A 16824-nucleotide genomic window follows, 5' to 3' on the forward strand; every position below is an offset into this window, starting at 1 on the left:
CGTAGCATAAATATTCCCCTAAATATAAACTTTTTTTGTTTGTTTAAAGGCAGGAGGATCTCTTACCTGAGAAATGGGGTGTGAATGTTTTGTGTTCTCTTTACTCTGTCCTTGTTAAGATGTGAGAAAGCTATACTGCTACGAGCAATTTAATTAATAATTGGAAGCCATACTGATAATGGATGTGGTAATATTTGTAAAGCAAACCTACTTTAAGTAGCAGAAACTAATGGAATTGTTTTCCTTGATCATATGTAGCACTTTTGTTACTTTTTTCTTAAAGATATTTATATTTGATAAGTCTTTTTTTTATCATTTGAGAATTCAAAATACCAAACAGCAAACTTGCATTACAGAGTCACCCTGCGATCACCTTGTCATCTAGTATCTAAGTGATGAACTGTGTGTGCATCTAAGAAAATTACATCTGCTGGCATTGTGTGGAAATGATCTCCTGGCATCCTGATAAAATGATATGTTGCTGCCGGTAAGAGGAAACATTTCAATGGAAACAGCACGGGAAGTGTTAGAGACGGGCAGGACTGTGTTACATTAAAAATAAAAATGTAAAACCTATGTAAATTTTTGTATCTAGATATATAAAAATTTGCATAGCGTTTCCACAACATTCCATTTTTATCTTCCCAGTTTACGTGGGAATAGCTTAAAAAGGGGAAGACGGCTTAGTCTGAAGGATGGGTTTCCCTTTTCTCCCCTCCACTTCTAAAGGTGGAGGGAATGAAGAGAAGTTGCTATTACTTGGCTTGTTCTCATCCGTTCCTCATGCTTAACTATCAGATAGCATTGTGAACTCCTAAAATTTGGCTCCTCAGCAGGTTTTTAGCCAGCCTAAACCCCTTCAAGGCGTAGGCTAACTAGATCATCTTTACATCTGTTAATCTTGTGAAAATTGCTTAGGTAAGTGTGGAGGAGATTTTGTGCTTTCAGAGGGCACAGAGTTGGCACCTCTTTGTCTCTGTAACTTTGAAGATATATAGGTAGGGCTTGGCCTCGTCTTTCGTTTATGGATTTCATTGGAAAATTTATGTGCTTTCCTTAGATATACATCACTGAAGCAGAATGAAGCTGTCTCTTTTCTGGTTTATTGCATTTCTCGAGTAGGCAAATTCATAAGTAGCATCAGGGCAGACTCAGGAAAGAAAGGAATTGGATCAGCGACCATTGCAGTTTTTTTTCTTAATGTGTGTATGAATGTTTTGGTACTAAGGAGTGAAAGGACAGGGAGAGCTTTTATTTCTATTTTTGCACAGCAGAATGATCGAGCAAACTATAGCCTTAGTGGAATTTTACCTAGTTATTCGTACTACAGTCACACACCAAGCTGTCAAGCAACATCCACGATTTATAGTAAGGAGATTTTAATAATCGATGGCCTCTTTATGTTGGGATTGCCACCACCATTTGTTCTGGCTGTTTCATTTTAAAAAGAACAGACTCAAACTGTTGGACAGCTGCAATTTTAAAAGAAGTATTGCTTACTATACCATCTTAAAAAAAAATAAAGTCATTGTTTTAAGCATCGCCTTTTTAAAGCAATAGGGAAGAATAAAAATAGTACTAGAACTTCTATATCCTGATTTTAGGTTCATGTAATGCAGGATCAAAGTAACACCGCTAAAATTGTATGTCCATACCATCTAATGTAGAATAATCTGATCTTAATTCTGTTTGTCGCTGTCAGGTAGCTGCTGGTCTCATCATGCATCATTATCCTATCTGAAGGTTAAACAGTTAAACCCCTTGTGAACAACTGGAGATTGGCAGATCCTCCTTGTCTGTAGCTTCCTGGTAAATACCATCTTCTCACCAGAGAAAATAACAAATGACACAACTGGGGAATCGGACACTTAGTTCTATGGTGTCAGTTTTTGGTTTGCCCCTGTCTATTTTGGCTTTTCTTTGACCATCGAGAGGTACGAGGAAACAGTTAAGCCTTCAGCTGTTAGCAGGGTGCTCCCAGCAGTCTGTTTCCTTTATTCTGAAAGTTCATAATGAACAATTTGCAGTTGGCTAATAACTCTTTGGTTTGACATGAATTAGCTAAAATGGAACAGACGCTGGTGTGATGATATCAGGAGAAGCGTATGTGGTTTGGAGTAGGTGAAAGAATCTGTGGAGAGTGTGTCCTGGAATTTAGCCTTTGTTCTAGGGTTTTTCCCGCACTATGGGAGTCGTCTTTGTCTTTCTGTCTCTGGATTTTCTTGAAAATTAAGCCTCATTTTTGTAGTATTTCAATTCAGTTGCAACTTGTTGTAGCCAATCTGGAATTACTGCAATTTGTTCTCGTGTGAGTTCCCTTGAAGTGGATCTGGTGGCAGACTAGATCTACCTTTTTGTTCTGTGAATAGAGAAGAAATTATTTAAGATGCTCCTCTTCTATGATGGGCACAGATTGCTTTTAACTTTGTAGAGTAAGTTCTGGCTGTTATTTTGTCGATCACAAAGGCCTTATACTTGAGTTACCGTCTTCTTAAAACAACAATTTCTACCTCCACTTCTTTTTTGGGATTTGTTTTTTGGTTTTTTTTTAATTCCCACGCCTTTTTCCTGAAGTATGAAATCCCAGATGTTTGCAAAAGCATTTTGAGATTATAAAAATAAGTTGACATAGCAATGAGCAGACATGTTACCCGTTGATGCCCTAGCATTATAGACATCTTCTAAATACTCTATAAATGTATGTATTATTACAGTGTAATCCCATTACTCATATGTTGGATGTGAACAAGTTGGTCGTGAGTCAGCAGTGCACCCTTGCAGCAATTAAGGAATCTCATTAGGAAGAGCCTTCGGCAGGTCAAGGAAAGCGATTAGTCCCCTCTGTTCATCACTTGTGGGACCACCTCTGGAGTACCGTGTGCAGTGTTGGGCAGGAGTGAGTCCATCGTAGGGCTGCTGAGATGAGGGGGTTGGAGCACATGTCGTGGTGGGAGATTGCGAGAGCTGGGTTTGTTCAGGCTGGCCCTGGGGGCATCCTGTATTTCGTTGTTCAGCTATCTTAATGGGTAGGTTTAGAGAAGACGGAGCCAGGCTCTTCTTAGTGGTGCATAGCGAAAAGGTGAGGGGCAGTGGGCTCAAATTGCATTAAAGAAAATCCCAGATGAATATAAAGAGAAATATGTTCATACTCGGAGTGGTAGAACAGTGGCCCAGAAAGGCAGTGGAAACCCCATCCTTGGGGATATTCAAAACTCAACTGCACAATGTTGGATTAGAGACCTTCAGAGGTCTCTTCTGACCTAAATTAATCTATGATTCTGTACAAACCTGCTCAGATTGAGGTGTTTCCTAGTTCTGATCTATACATGTTGACTTGCTTAAAGAAATGCTCTTAATTTGTTGTTGGGATTTCTTTCTGTTTTGCTATTCATAAAAAGTTTCTTTCCTATTCTACTAATAGAGGGGAGCTTTATTTGCAGGGTCTGGCTCCAGGGTCCAATCAAGCCATAAGTAATAAATTTCATTAATTATTTGCTCTGTTTACACAGTTCTTCAGGGATGTTTGAATTATTCTGTTTGTTTCATTGCCTAACATCAGACTGGTAAGTTTTCCACGTTTTCATAACATTTGTGCTATAGATCAGTTTTTGCCTTCATTTGTGAGGATTTATTGTTGTCTCGCTGCTGTGAGTGCAGATGAAAAATTTCACGTAGCTGAACGTATTAGAGGAAAAATTGTAGTTAACTTAAGCCCACTGGTGACTATTACGATAAGCTAGAATTTTTTGGTTCAGTAAATCATTAATTGGTGATTATCAGAAGCTGAAAGGGTATGACCGGGAAAGAGTCACGTTATACTCACTTGGATCCTCCTTTTCTTTCCTTAAGCGTTTGCTGTTGGCCACTGCTAGGGAAAAAAACCCATACCTCACTAGGTGGACTTTAGGTCTGATTTGGATGTTATTTGGAAGAAAAATCGCAATGGTGTTTGCCAGTATGGACTGGCATGGGGTCAGTTAGACTCCCAAGTGTTAATTTCTGCCTTTAAGGTGCATAAGAACATGGAGATGAGTTCACCAAGATTTTGAGTTCCCCTATGCGGTATAAAAGTTTTCCTTCACGATGAGATGCTGCTTGCAGAGAAGTGGAATGAAAGCATTGTGCTGGCCTTCCCCCAGAGCAGTTGAGTCACCGCGACACGTGGTAGTTGTAACAGGGTTTCATAAGGAAACAGGTTTTATTTTTCGTGTAGATAAAACCAGCAAAATTGGTATAAGAGTTTTCAAAACTCAAAATCACTGCCCCTGAAGCACTTAATGCAGGATGTTGTTTCCCAGTGTGTAATCTTAACTCGAATGCAAAGCTGGATTCACACCTTTCTCTGCAAATTATGAAGATTCAGTGTGAGATTTTGCCCAGAATACTGAGAGCTGTGGATGTAGGAGAAGATTTGTTTCCCCCTTTATCCCTGGAATTCTGCTCATTTCAGATAATAATTTTCTTACCAGAAGGTTTATGTTTCTCCTCCCACCCCAACTACATCATTGTGCAGCCCTCATTCCCCAGCGTTCATCAGCTTCGTTCAAGTTCATTGGATAATTACCAGCAAATTGTAGGGTTTTTCTGTCAGAATAAACTTTGCTCTTATTTTAGACAAGGCTTCCCACCCAAGTAGCTCTTCCACTCTTTGAAGTTATTTAACTTGATAATATTATTTTGATCAAAGTCTTAAGCTTGTTGGCAATAATCTTGAATTTGGTGTAGCTTTTATCATTTGGCAGGAATCTTTGTTGGCAGGATGGGTCTTGAAAACTGTGTTATGTGTCAGTGACCTAACACGTGTTCATTAGACAACTGAAGATTTTGTGTGTGTGACAGTAGCAGTAGTCAGGGTTGCCCGGCTGACTTAATGGAGTTTTGTGGAGTCAGGCGTTCTCACTGTGATTTCTTGGAAGGGAAGGTTGATGGCCTGACCAAAAAGTACCTTGCAGTTCCCAGGAAAAGTTGCAGAGACATTTCAAAATAAAACATTCCCCCTTGGGCTTTTTTGTAGCTGGGATTTTTACTCAGGATATTGAATCAGTTATTGGCCCACAGGCATTTGGCAAGCTGAAGAGCATAGCCCTAAAACCTTCATTTTACTGTCTATTACTGTTGTCTAATTTATGGGGTTTAAACTGTCCGACTAAAGATGTTGCACATTAATGAAAAAAGAGGCATTCTAGAGGTGGCAGCTATAAATCTGAATTTAAAATACACAAAAATTATCTTTCTCCTTTGTGAGAAATGTGTTATAACTAGAGAAGTGGACTTGGTCGTTTCGAGGACTGTCAATAAGATGACAGCATTTTGATGTTGGTTTTTGTCCAACAAATACAAATAAAATCAAATAAATGAAAGTAATCTCAGTGGCACCAGGGAAACAGAGATGTGGGGAGAAAAACTCAAACATCTAAAGAGTTGCTCATCGCTAACCTTGGCCTTTGGTTTTATCACTTAAAAATAGCTTAGCATTGTTTGCTCGCGCCTGTTTTCACATAGGCATCCGTTGAACATAGGTGATGCTGTAGCTAAGATGGTATCGGCACAATTACAATAATCAGTACAAACTACTCTCTGTTTTTGTTAAGGTTCTTCTGTCACGCTCTCTTTATGAAAATCCGTATCATAGTTTAGCTTGAGCTTGCTGGGAGAAGTAAACAAATGCATTTTGCTCTTTCAAGATACCGAGATATACTCTGTGATGCCTGCAACGTGCTTATCAGTGTGGTATCCGGGCGATAATATTGACAGCTTATGTCGTGGAGATAGAAAAGGATTTGTCATTTTGAGTGCGGGGCAAAAATTCACAAAACTTATTTTAAATGCCCCTTTTAATCAGGTTGATCAAGAAAACTAATTGGTTTGATTGCTGCAATGTTGTGCTTTTCCCCGTTCTTTCCAGTAAGCTTTGGAGTGCTCTGGCCAACAGCTTAAGCGCGAGTGAACTAAAACCATTGAACTGGAGTGAACTGCGTAATGGGCCTTTGATGTTTCTGTATGTACAGTGCATCTCTCACTCAGATGGCTTGGCAGAAGGCGCTCTCTGCCATTTATTCCCTCTCTTCCCTCTGCTGTTAAATGGAAGCGGGTGTATTCTGCTGATCAAAACATCCAGCACACTTCTGCTAAATCCTTTCAAACTGCAGCCAGGGTAATTGGGACGAGTAGGATAAATGCATAAGAGTATGGCAGTAAAAGTGATGGCAGTTCTTTTGAATGACTGGGTGTCCTCCTGACATGTAATTAGCTGCTTTAGAAAGATGTGGATTGGCATGGTCATAATTAAAAGGATTTCTGTCTTTTCTGTGATTGAAAACAGAAGATCTTCCACCCCCTAATTCTCTTTAATACCAGTGTTATTAGTGACACTTGGAACACAGCTACTTCGTAAACTTAAATAATGACCTGTTCCTAATGGTAACTTACAACAGCAGGGACTGAAATCGAGTTTAGTTTTCTATGCAAAGCTGCTTCTCTTCCTTTTATGGTCCCCGCTCATGTATATATTGCTTCTCGGTAAGTTTTAGAAACAAAATGGACGTTTAGCTATGTGTGACAGCATGATTACAGATTACCCAGGGTTCTGGTTTAGCTCTTCTTGATTTGTTACTCGGCTGTAGCGTTGAGGAAGATTAGCCATGGTCCAGGACTCCGCTGAATGACTCATCCCGTGTTTTCACCCTGCCCGTAGGTAGAGGGTACCGACTGCACTGTTGTCCTCCGGTTCCTGAAGCAGGGAATGTAACTAGCTCTTCTGTGCCACTCCAGGTTCTCCTTCGTAGCGTCTCGGTTTGGAAGCCTTATCAGCAGTTGTTGCCAAGTACATAACTGTATTGTCCTCAGGCTGTCTGCTGTCTCCTGTTGCAGTTAGCATGGTGTAGTGTTATGAGCTAGCTCACCTTTTTCTTAAGAAATCTCAAAACAGCCTGCAACTGGGTAGTTGGCTGGACAGTATGCTTGCCATTCATGACAGGAGAGGATGTGTGGTGATGACCTAAAACAACATCGTAATCTTTCTCTGATACGTTGCTAGGTTCTGAAAAAGCATCTGTCATAGGGTGTTACGTGCCTTTTTAGTCTGTGTTTTTGTGAGAAACATTATTTGTTGACCAGTCTCGAGCACTGCAGAGCCCGTGCTCCATTTTTGCCCTTCAGCTTCTTGGCCATATTTTTCCATAGTGCTGTTCTCCTGCTGTAGTTACTTGTCAGACAGGCTTGCGGAGCTTTTTGGTATGCAAAGGTGCATATAGAGACTCCTAGACAAATTTAGAAAAGTTAGCAGGTTCCTAACTCCAACAGCTTTGCAAAAGAAGTTAGGAACTTAACTTCCTTAGGGTCTTACTTAAATCCTCCCGTTATTTTTCAGCTTCTTTGTACTGAAATACTTGTTGTAAATCTCATCCAATGTCACTGTGGTTCAGAAGAGACCATTGGGTCTTGGGTACTTCAGTTCTTCCAGCGCGGTTACCGCTGGTGGTACTACACTCACAGTAGCAATGGTAGCAACTTCTTTTATAGGACATACATTTTTAGACGTTAACTTGCTGCTGTCACCGGCCTCATTTCAGCTTCCTATCCTCCTCTCCCCACCCCTTCTCCTTAACTAATTAAAGTCTTCCATGTTATGGCAAGATGGCATATGTAGCTTAAATAACCCACCTCTATAATTAAGAGGTTGACTTTAGCCTTCTGAGATATATTTTACATCATTTGAGATTTAAAAATACATTTTACTTACAAAGTTTATCTGTCAAATCGCTCAAGGAGGGCAAAGAGATAATGAAAGTAAATTATTAATTAATATTTCTCACCCAATATATTCCATTAAGAATATTAAGCATATATTCCATTCCTCAAAGCACGTTTGACTTTGGATATATATTTTTTTTAAAGTCTGCCTGCTGATAAAGTTGCTGCTATCTCTCTTTGACAGGACTGTAGTGACAGTACTGAAAATATCCTTCAGGAGCTAACCAGAGCCAGGAACTCAGAATATCAACTTACTGACCAGTTTTTGCTATGCCAGAGTGCAAGCCATTTCATTTACGCATTATGGCAAGTGAGCAGATCTTTTCAAGACAAAAATGACATAGACTCTCCCTTGACACATTCAAGCTGTTCTTCTGTTCAAAAGGTTCGATTAAATTTTGGAGTGGAAAGTAGCAGCAGGAGCATCTCGCCTTTCTGCGTATTGGATAGAGCGGTCTGAGTTTAGGTGGAGCTACATTGGATACGGAATGGCAAAGAGGAAATTCGATGTGTTGCTGGGAAAGACTGAGTGTATTGCACAAAATGTGTAACTACTACTTGAGAGGGGTAAACATCTTGGATGCTTTATTAATGAGATAGTTGAAGCAGTTTATTAAATGCTCTGAAATCGCCAACGTATGTTTCCTTGTGCCAACGTGTCTTCATGGCACACCACATAGCATTATGAAGTCTGTTTAGGAGTTGTTGGAATTTGAGACATGCTTTTGGTCAGTTTGTGGCAGAGGGAGTTGCCTGTCGGTTTAGGTGAACGTTTACATCTTGGCACACAGCTGCCCATTGGGCAGTAACAGTTTAATTCGGCAACTCTTCCTTCCTTTAGAGCTCTCTTAAGTCACAGTCCTCTTTCTCCAGGTGCTTGGAGAAGAGAAATACTATTGAGATGAGGGAATAGATCCACTCATTTGCAGAGCTGTCGGAGTTAACAACAGTTGAGAATCTGCCCCTAGATTTCAACAATACTCGCTCACTAATGCTGGGACTTGTAGCAGAGCAAGAACGAAACAGTCCTGAAGTTGCATTGCCAGTAATTCAGTTCAGTGAAGTAGGCTTGAAAATTAGGCATCTGATTAGGACTTAAGAGTCAATGAAGTATCTGTGGACATTGAGAAGGTATTTGTAAATGTGTTGAGAAAAAAAAATATTATTCCATTTATGTTTATAAATCCATTGGATACAAATGATAGAATTTGCAAAGAGTTATGTGGAAAAGGCAGACACTTTCAATTAGGGGATTTTTTTTTTTTTTTTTTTTTTTGCATTTGGAAGGGCAGGATGGTTCGTTCATCCCGTTGGATGAAGTAGATAGAATAGGGCCTGTGCATCAGAAATTGGGAGGCCATCTAATATTCAGAGTCTCCTTATAGGTGATAGACTGGTCCCTTCTGGCCTTAATTGTAAAACTAGGATTCCAAAGAGGTAGCCTTGTCTTTTACTCTTACCGTTATAACCTGTTCATAGTATTTAATAATTTATAGAGATTTGAGTACTAGAGGGGTTCTCTGCAGTAAGAACTTCTTTTAAAAGTATGACTTCCCATCAGAGAACATATTGTGCCTTATGTCTCTAAACCACGTGAAGTTCCAGTTATGTATGATAAATATCTTTTTACACTTTGTACTTCTGCCATAATGGGAATCAAACAAATGTAGTTTTGATAACAGGTGGTTTCTGTATGCTGCCGTATTACTTGGATTTCCTCCGGTATCTTACAGGTTCAGTCTATCTATTCTACTGACACAGCGGCGCGTACTTTCATACCAGTCAGTGTTGAGCAGCTAAAGTAGCTCTGGAACAGCATTATTCTGTTCAGCTGTTATTTTTGCTTCTTATTTGAAAATAAACGAAAAAACACTAAGCAAAAGCCCAGGTCAGTCTGAATTTCTAATCCTAAATTCTTTGTTCCTATTCATTACATTAGACATTCGGGTACATGAATTCCAGTTGTTAAGGGTACCTTGCAACGTTTTTAGTATTGCCCAAGAACATTCCACATGAAAACCATTCAACAGGAAAAAAAATTCAATCAGTCGTGACCGTTTCCTCTAGCTGCAGTGCCTCAAGCAACTGTTTTTTACAAAGACTTTAATCAATTGCCAGAGTGCTTCAAAAAATATCACAGCCACCAGAAGTCCTCTTGCGAAACTGCTGTCTCCTCTTATTTCCTACACTGAGCCTATATCTCCTTGAAGGAATTCCAGACGCGTGTTTTGAGCTGTACCTCCTCCAACTGCTCTGAGCCGTTCACTTTCCTCTGAAGTTGACTCCTGTTGGTACCGAATTTGTCACACGTTCTTTTCCCAAACTTCAGTTCTTCTCATAGAGGTAATTTCTTTTATCTTTCATCCGAGCTCCTTCACACCCTGGTAATCCTATTTTACCTGGTTTACCGGTGGTTTTCTCATACTGAAGTGCTCTGACCTGAACCCGTTGTTCCTACAGTCTCTAAAGAAGGGGTATATATTCTTTCTATCCTAATAAAAAGCAATCCAGTGTAGCGCTGAAGCTTAGGTTTGGTTCGGTCTCATGAAATCTTCGGAGCTTGCTGCTAGCCAAAAGACCTCGGGTTTTTCCAGCACGGTTAGTTAACAGCCCTCCTCCCTTCCCTCATTTCAGTTTTGACACGTCAGGGAAATAGTAACTTTTAAGTATAATTTTTTTTTATTAATACTTGGACTGCCTTTTTTATTGGGAAGGCTGGTACTGGGCTGTGCACTTCAGCGGATACTCAGCAATGTTCTAGCAACTTGCTTGCAAAAATACAGGTGTATCGCAGACACGGCAGTGCTTCTAAACAGTCTAATTTGAGGTGTCTTGCACAAAACTACAGTGCTCAGGTTTACCTGTTTCGTTTAGTTTTTTGTGCTGTTTGTTGTTCGCTGCCTCTCCCACTCCTGCCTAGGAGTCACTTGTTGCTCTCCGTGCCCTTTCTCCCCTTTCGCAGTCTTCAGTGACTTTTGCCATTTTAATTTTGTTCCTCCCTGCTTTCTCTTGTTTCTCCTTTTTCTCTTCTTCCTCTACAGGCACTTTATTACCTTCGCAACTTCAAGCAGTGTATTTATGGTCAGACATTTTTTAATTCCTTTGATACTACTTCAGTCCAACTCAAGAGACGTTCACCTTTCCTTTTGCCTGTTAGACGGTGCTGTATCAATTGCTTACTTGAAATCCAAATATATATTGTCCACAGTGTAGTATAAATATGAAAACTTTTGTCTACTCTGACCATTAAAAAAAAAAAATTAGCTCATAAATTCAGTCAATTTACAGCAGGTTCTTTACTTGCAACCTTCTGTGTGAAATAAGGTAGTTCCAAGGCGTTGGACCATGGTTAAGGGAGCAGGACAAGGTAGTAGCATTTTTTTCTTTCATTTTATTTTGTCTTGCTTGCACTTAGTGTTGGAAGCTGTCTTAGTTGGCGCAGTTGTTTTCCTTGGTTAGCGTGCTGTTGCCTGCTTTTTTAATGTGAGGGTTTGGGGCAGGATGCGTGGATTTTGCATAGCTTTACTGTGTACTGGTTCCCCTCGTCCCTTCATTCACCCAGGGTTTGGGATCACTTTTTGCAGCCAGAGTAGCTTTTTATTATTATTTTTAAAGTTGTTTTGGATTTGCAGATGATTGGGAAAACTTGAAATTACTTTTCCAAATGAAAAATTACGATGAAAACAGAGTTTGGATTTTGAGCTTCCCATCTTTCAGTATTATCCACTGAATTTTCTCTTTCTCTTCTGGCTTCTGCGTAAATTTAGGTGTCATCTTGAGACTTGTGCTGACCTGAAGCTTGTGGCTTGTTTCTAGTTGCTCTGGGGTCAGAGCCCTGTTTGTTCTTTCGAGAGGGACAGATTTTCCATTTCATCACCCGTTGCAACACAAAACTCAAAAGCAAACCCCCTTTCGCCTTGCTTTTGGCTCTAGCCATACCGTTAGTAATGTCTTGCTGAATCTCGTCAACAGCCGACCCTCCTTGATTTGCTGCCAGAGTTGTTCTCGAGGGTTACGGGCAGCACTTCTCACACCAGTGCAAACGCTCGGCGCGCTGCTGCTGGCTTAAACTGGGAGAGCACCGTGTCTCTTTGGAAGTCAGATGTCAGATCCGATGTGATAAAGCGGTATCATCGTGCCACAGAACCACCGTAAGACAGGCTTTTACCTTAAAAGATAATACAGGAATAACAAATTTGAACTAGATTTAGTCCAATAGCAGTTCTAGCAAAGGGTGACAAATAAAAGTCAGTTGTGTCCATGGGGAGCACTATTTTCTTGACAAATCGCCTTGGCTGTCTCCCTCTTGGTCTTTATGATCTTCCCAAGGCTGACGAAAGCCCGGGAAGTGTGAAATATGTGCAGTACTTTTTTAATTTTTTTTTTTTCTTAGTGTCAATTTAAAAAGTGCCTAAGTGAGTAACAGGACTCCAGAGTGAGCTGGAGGAATAGGATTAGACCTCATTTCCCTCTTAAGAAAAGAGCCCTCCCTGCAGTCCCTCCGCACGTGCGACTCCAGACGAGCGGTGGGAGTCCGGAGCCCTGCAGAATCCGGCTGGAAAGAAATCTCCACTCCTTCCTCATGCTGCCCCCCTCGGTTTTCAGTCTGTTGGTGGGGATCTTCTTAACCAATCTCATTTCTCAGCCAAACCTTAGCAACCTCCGATTTGGGGTGGGCGGTAAAGAGGGGGGAAGCTTGGATAGAATTCAGTAGGAAACTGCCTCTGGGATTGCAGGTACAAATAGCTTCGTGCGTTAAACATGCACTTCTGGGTAACCGTACGTCTGAGACTCTGGACAGAAAAAGCCAATACGTGTATTTAATCACCCCTTTTTGGAATCACAGAGGCAGTTTCTTCCTATGTTCTTAATTATTTCTAGGCTTATAATAGTGGCACCTGCTAAACATTTTGTCAAAATAATTGTAACTATTGGCAGGTGGGTCTAATTTTGTAAACATACGTGAGAATTTTATGTGGGTTAAAAAAAAAAAAGATAGATCTCAGTGCTAGTTTAAAAAATTGCATTAAAGGAGAATTTCTTCTGACCATAGTAAAAGGAATTAACAGAACGCTATTAAGATGTATTAGGGCCACTTAAGGATTCAGAAAATGAAAGCAATCCATATGTAGATGTTTTATTTTTCCTTAGTAACAAAATGTTGTTTTCACTCTGACAACTTCGTAACATATGAGTTGGGAAAGCCTAGGAAATTACTGTTGGCAAGAAAAGCTATAAGGACATCTCTTTTGCAGAGAACAGAAAATCGGCTTGTAGGATTTGATGGGTGTTGGTATAAGCAATGATCAAATGGGAATCTATTGCTGGGGTACTAATGAAAATAAAGTATTTGTGGAGCCTATAATACACACGGACCATTCCACGTTGTACCGTCGCCCTGCTCTAGAGATGCCTTTTTTAACAGTGATTTTTCTTTTTTTCTAAACCAAGTAATTGTCAATAACAGTGGTTGTAATTGAAGGAAGATTAATGTAGTAGTGAGTGTTGCAAACCTAGGAGTGAAAAGATGGTGGAACAGTATCGGAGGCACAAAAAAATGAAGCACCCCCACCCCCAAACAAAAGCCCTAGCAAAGCGCCGGGGAGTTGCATTTTTCGTCTCAAAATTTTGTGCGTCTGAATTTTGTTCCACCGTCAGGTTGACTCGGGGGGCGGGGGGCGTCGTATCCGCCTTGGCATCTCCGGTCAGGGCAAGCGAGCATGGCTGGGGGGGGGGGGGGGGGGGGGGGGGTCGCCTACGGTTCCTTCACGTGTCTACCAAATGCGTCAGTAATAGCAGGTGAGCTGTGCCCCATCTCTGCCGGTCACCGTAACTCCCCAGCGGGTTCTTACGTGTCTGTACGTTCCTCTGTCAGCATCTTCCACTCGCCTATTTGTTTCTCCCGCCATGTGCCCCAACGAAAATGGCACCTGTGTCTCATCTGCTGTAGGTGTTCTGCCTACCTCAAGAGGTAAACATGGTATCCTAGAGTCGTATGTTCACAGTCTGTTCTTCTTTTCTACATGAGCACTAGCGCGCGCGCACACACACACACACACACTGGAATGTATATTCTCCTCCCCCCCACCCCCAAATAACCTCTTGACCTGATCCTTGCTGTAGCCACCACCAACTCCTCTTGCAAATTGGATGCTGCTTTAAATGTGAAAACAAATGTTCAAGAAGCTATAAAACCTGAATGAAAGCTAAAGCTGAATTTATAAAGCCTTGTTGCATATGAGCCAAAAGTGCAAAAAGCTCTATATAATGAACTAACCTGCCACTCATATAAATATAAATATATATAAATATATTAAAATCAGACTGTTCTACAAAATTGTGTATTTGTATTTTTGTGTACGTACAATTTTCTGCTAAGCAGAAGGAGGATGTAGTATAGGATGATGTGAGAAGAGATTTTGTTTAATCATATTTCTTTGTTACTTATTTTTGTTAACATCCAGATGCCTGTCTTTGTCTTCTGTGTATGACACTGTTCGAAAGGTGCAGTATCTCTCTCCCGCCCGCGCATTAAACCTCTTCCACCGTGAAAGAGTCGGGTAATGCCACGCTTCATCATCAAACCCCGCAAATACGCCTAGGTCTTGATCTTAACAAGGGCTGCTCGTTCAGCTTAAAGACTATGTATTTCACAGTGGCATTTAATGGGCACGCTGTGTTCGTTGCTCCTAATAGTAATGTCAAATACTCATGCGCTGGTTGATTGCTTTTCACACGGGTGTTCTCCAAGCACGCTGTCTGCACCACCCACGGTCTGCAGTATCTTTGCTACCGGTCCGCAGCCTGACGTTTCAGGGAGGGGGAGGAAAAAGAAAAATAAAGAAGTAGTGTAGATTGGGAGAGAGGATGAACGGATCCTCGTGTTAAAGTTACTTACGGAAGAAAAGCAGCCAGGGAAGCAGTACTGTATATCACAGGGGAGTGAATCTCAGGTAACAGCACCACGGAGGAAGATGGAGGAAGGTGCCGCCGGCAGCTCGTGTTCCCCACAGCTGTCCGCACGCTGCCAAAGGGTGTTTTTGCTTTCGGGAAGGCGAGCCGGCAAGGTAATAGGTTGTAACGTTCCCCGTGCCGCTTGAGAGACATCCTTCCATCGCAGGAGTTGCACGCGAGCCACGCGCATCTCTGGTGGCTTTACGACGGTTTGGTCCATTGCTGTAAGAACACCGGTAGCGGCCTTATTTGATGAGGTTCATCTTCTCGTGGCTTGGTGCCCTTGCAGTCAAGATAGTGATTTTTAAGAAGAACATTCTAAAGTCTTGTCCAAATCACTGCATTTATCCACAAGATGCCGAGCGGGCCTGCTCCATCGTTTGCCGCAAGGAGAAAAGTAATAGTTTTTCTCCCTTGGTGCACTTGGGAATTGTTAGTTACACATTATAGAGTGGAGAACTCTCCAGGGAAAGAGGGGGGTCAAAGGAGAGCTAGATAAAACGGGATGCAGGGGAAAAACTAATGCAAAGCTTTGGGCACGAGGTGATGGACGTTCGCCTTCCAGTTCCACCGCAGACTTGGCTGCAGACCCTTGAGGCAAACCGGTCCTTGCCGCGTGCTTCAGTGTTCCCATCTCCGAAACGCAGGTGAGAGTTAATATCTGTCACATCTTCCTCAGGCGGCAGGTGCTGCGAAAGCGTGAAGTACCAACTTCTTCCCTTGTGTCCTTTGCTCTCTTTTTTTTTTTTTTTTAAATTTAATTTCTAACATTGTTTGAACTGAATTTTGGCCCAGGGAGAGCGATACTGCATCTTTACATGTAGGGCTCATATTTATAACAATGTGTAATGACTGTAGCAAAGTCCTTGTTTCTATATGTGAATGGACAGAGAAACAAGTGCTCTATTGTATTGATTAAAATAGTTAAAATGAGTCCTGTATCATTGTATCTCCTATTCTGGATTAGTGCCTTTTGGACAGTAGACTGTTCTGTAATTAAAATGTAGTATAACTGCTTTTTTGTACAGTTTTGTTTTAATAAAACTTTTTTTTAATTTGTGTTTATTTTAGTATTGTACCTATTAGAAAATAAAAATGTATAACTCAACAACGATGCATTTCTTCTGTCGTCCTTTTTTGTGCAAAGCCGTCTGGGCGTGAAAGCCCGAGAGAGGCCTTGGACGCAAGTAAGACCCAAAATGTGTCTTGAGAGCTTAGCAAACGTAGAAAATGCTAACTCACTCGAGGAAGACTTAGGTCTTTGTGCCTTCCCCCTTTTTGTAAGGACGGGCTCTGGGCGGGAGGAAGGTGGTGGACGCTACAGTTGAAGCGGTGGCATCGCTTCCTTGGCGCTTGAGCCAGGGGCCGGCACCGGAGGCCTTTTGGGGCTCTTTCCTCTAAAAGAAGATACTAAGAGTAGAGTTTTATCTACTTCTTTGGAGTGCACTGGTGCTTGTCACGAGGAAAGGTGCTGGTGACGGTACAGTAATGTAATGGCCAAGGGGACGGTGCGAGCAAGGCGAAAAGGTGCACCGCTCTTTGGAACCCCCCCGCCGGGCTCCGGGAGCCTGGAGAAGGGCCCTGTGAGGCGCATCCCAACACAGAAGGGCTCTCGCGCGAGGGGGTGTTGAGGGTCTGCAGGGAGCAGCCTTTGGGGCCGTTTGGCAATAAAACCAGAAAGATGTTGAAGTAACGAGTACAGGCATAATTCTGAGAAGCCAAAGGCACAAGGGGGCTTTGGCTGCCCTTTCATCCTGGCCTGGTTGTGCTCAGTATCTCGGGGGTCTCCAAACAGGGTCGGCGGGGGGGGGGTGAGGAGAGAGAGCTTCATAAAAACGGGGGAAGGAGTCTGCAGCGGGGTGTATGAATTAGGTAGCAGGGCAGAGTCTTAGTATCATGGAAATAGATTTATTTATGGAAATGGTGTCTGGGTTGTGCAATACTGGTTAAAATCAGTATGTGCAGCCAGGGTTTGGGGGTGATTTTGGGGCTTTGCTCAGGATGGACACCCCCAAGACAAGGGGCAGGGCAACCCTCGTTGCGTTGGAGCTGCGGATGATGAGTGATATACCTTAGGGGTGGAAGCACCTTTCGAACGGGTCCCTGTGCCTCTCTGAG

At 41.8% G+C, this 16824-nt stretch overlaps 1 protein-coding gene across 1 annotated transcript in view; it reads left to right on the plus strand.

Annotated features, from left to right (window-relative positions):
• Positions 1-1467, plus strand: part of HMBOX1 (homeobox containing 1) — a 66994-nt gene extending 65527 nt beyond the window's left edge. Inside the window, exon 11 of the mRNA XM_019473180.1 lies at positions 357-1467. The gene's annotated coding sequence lies outside the window, so the exon portion shown is untranslated. The remainder of the gene's footprint in view (positions 1-356) is intronic.
• Positions 1468-16824: the final 15357 nt, after the last annotated feature.

Source organism: Aptenodytes forsteri, unplaced genomic scaffold, assembly GCF_000699145.1.
Source record: "Aptenodytes forsteri isolate BGI_AS27 unplaced genomic scaffold, ASM69914v1 Scaffold534, whole genome shotgun sequence".
Taxonomy (NCBI): Eukaryota; Metazoa; Chordata; class Aves; order Sphenisciformes; family Spheniscidae; genus Aptenodytes; species Aptenodytes forsteri.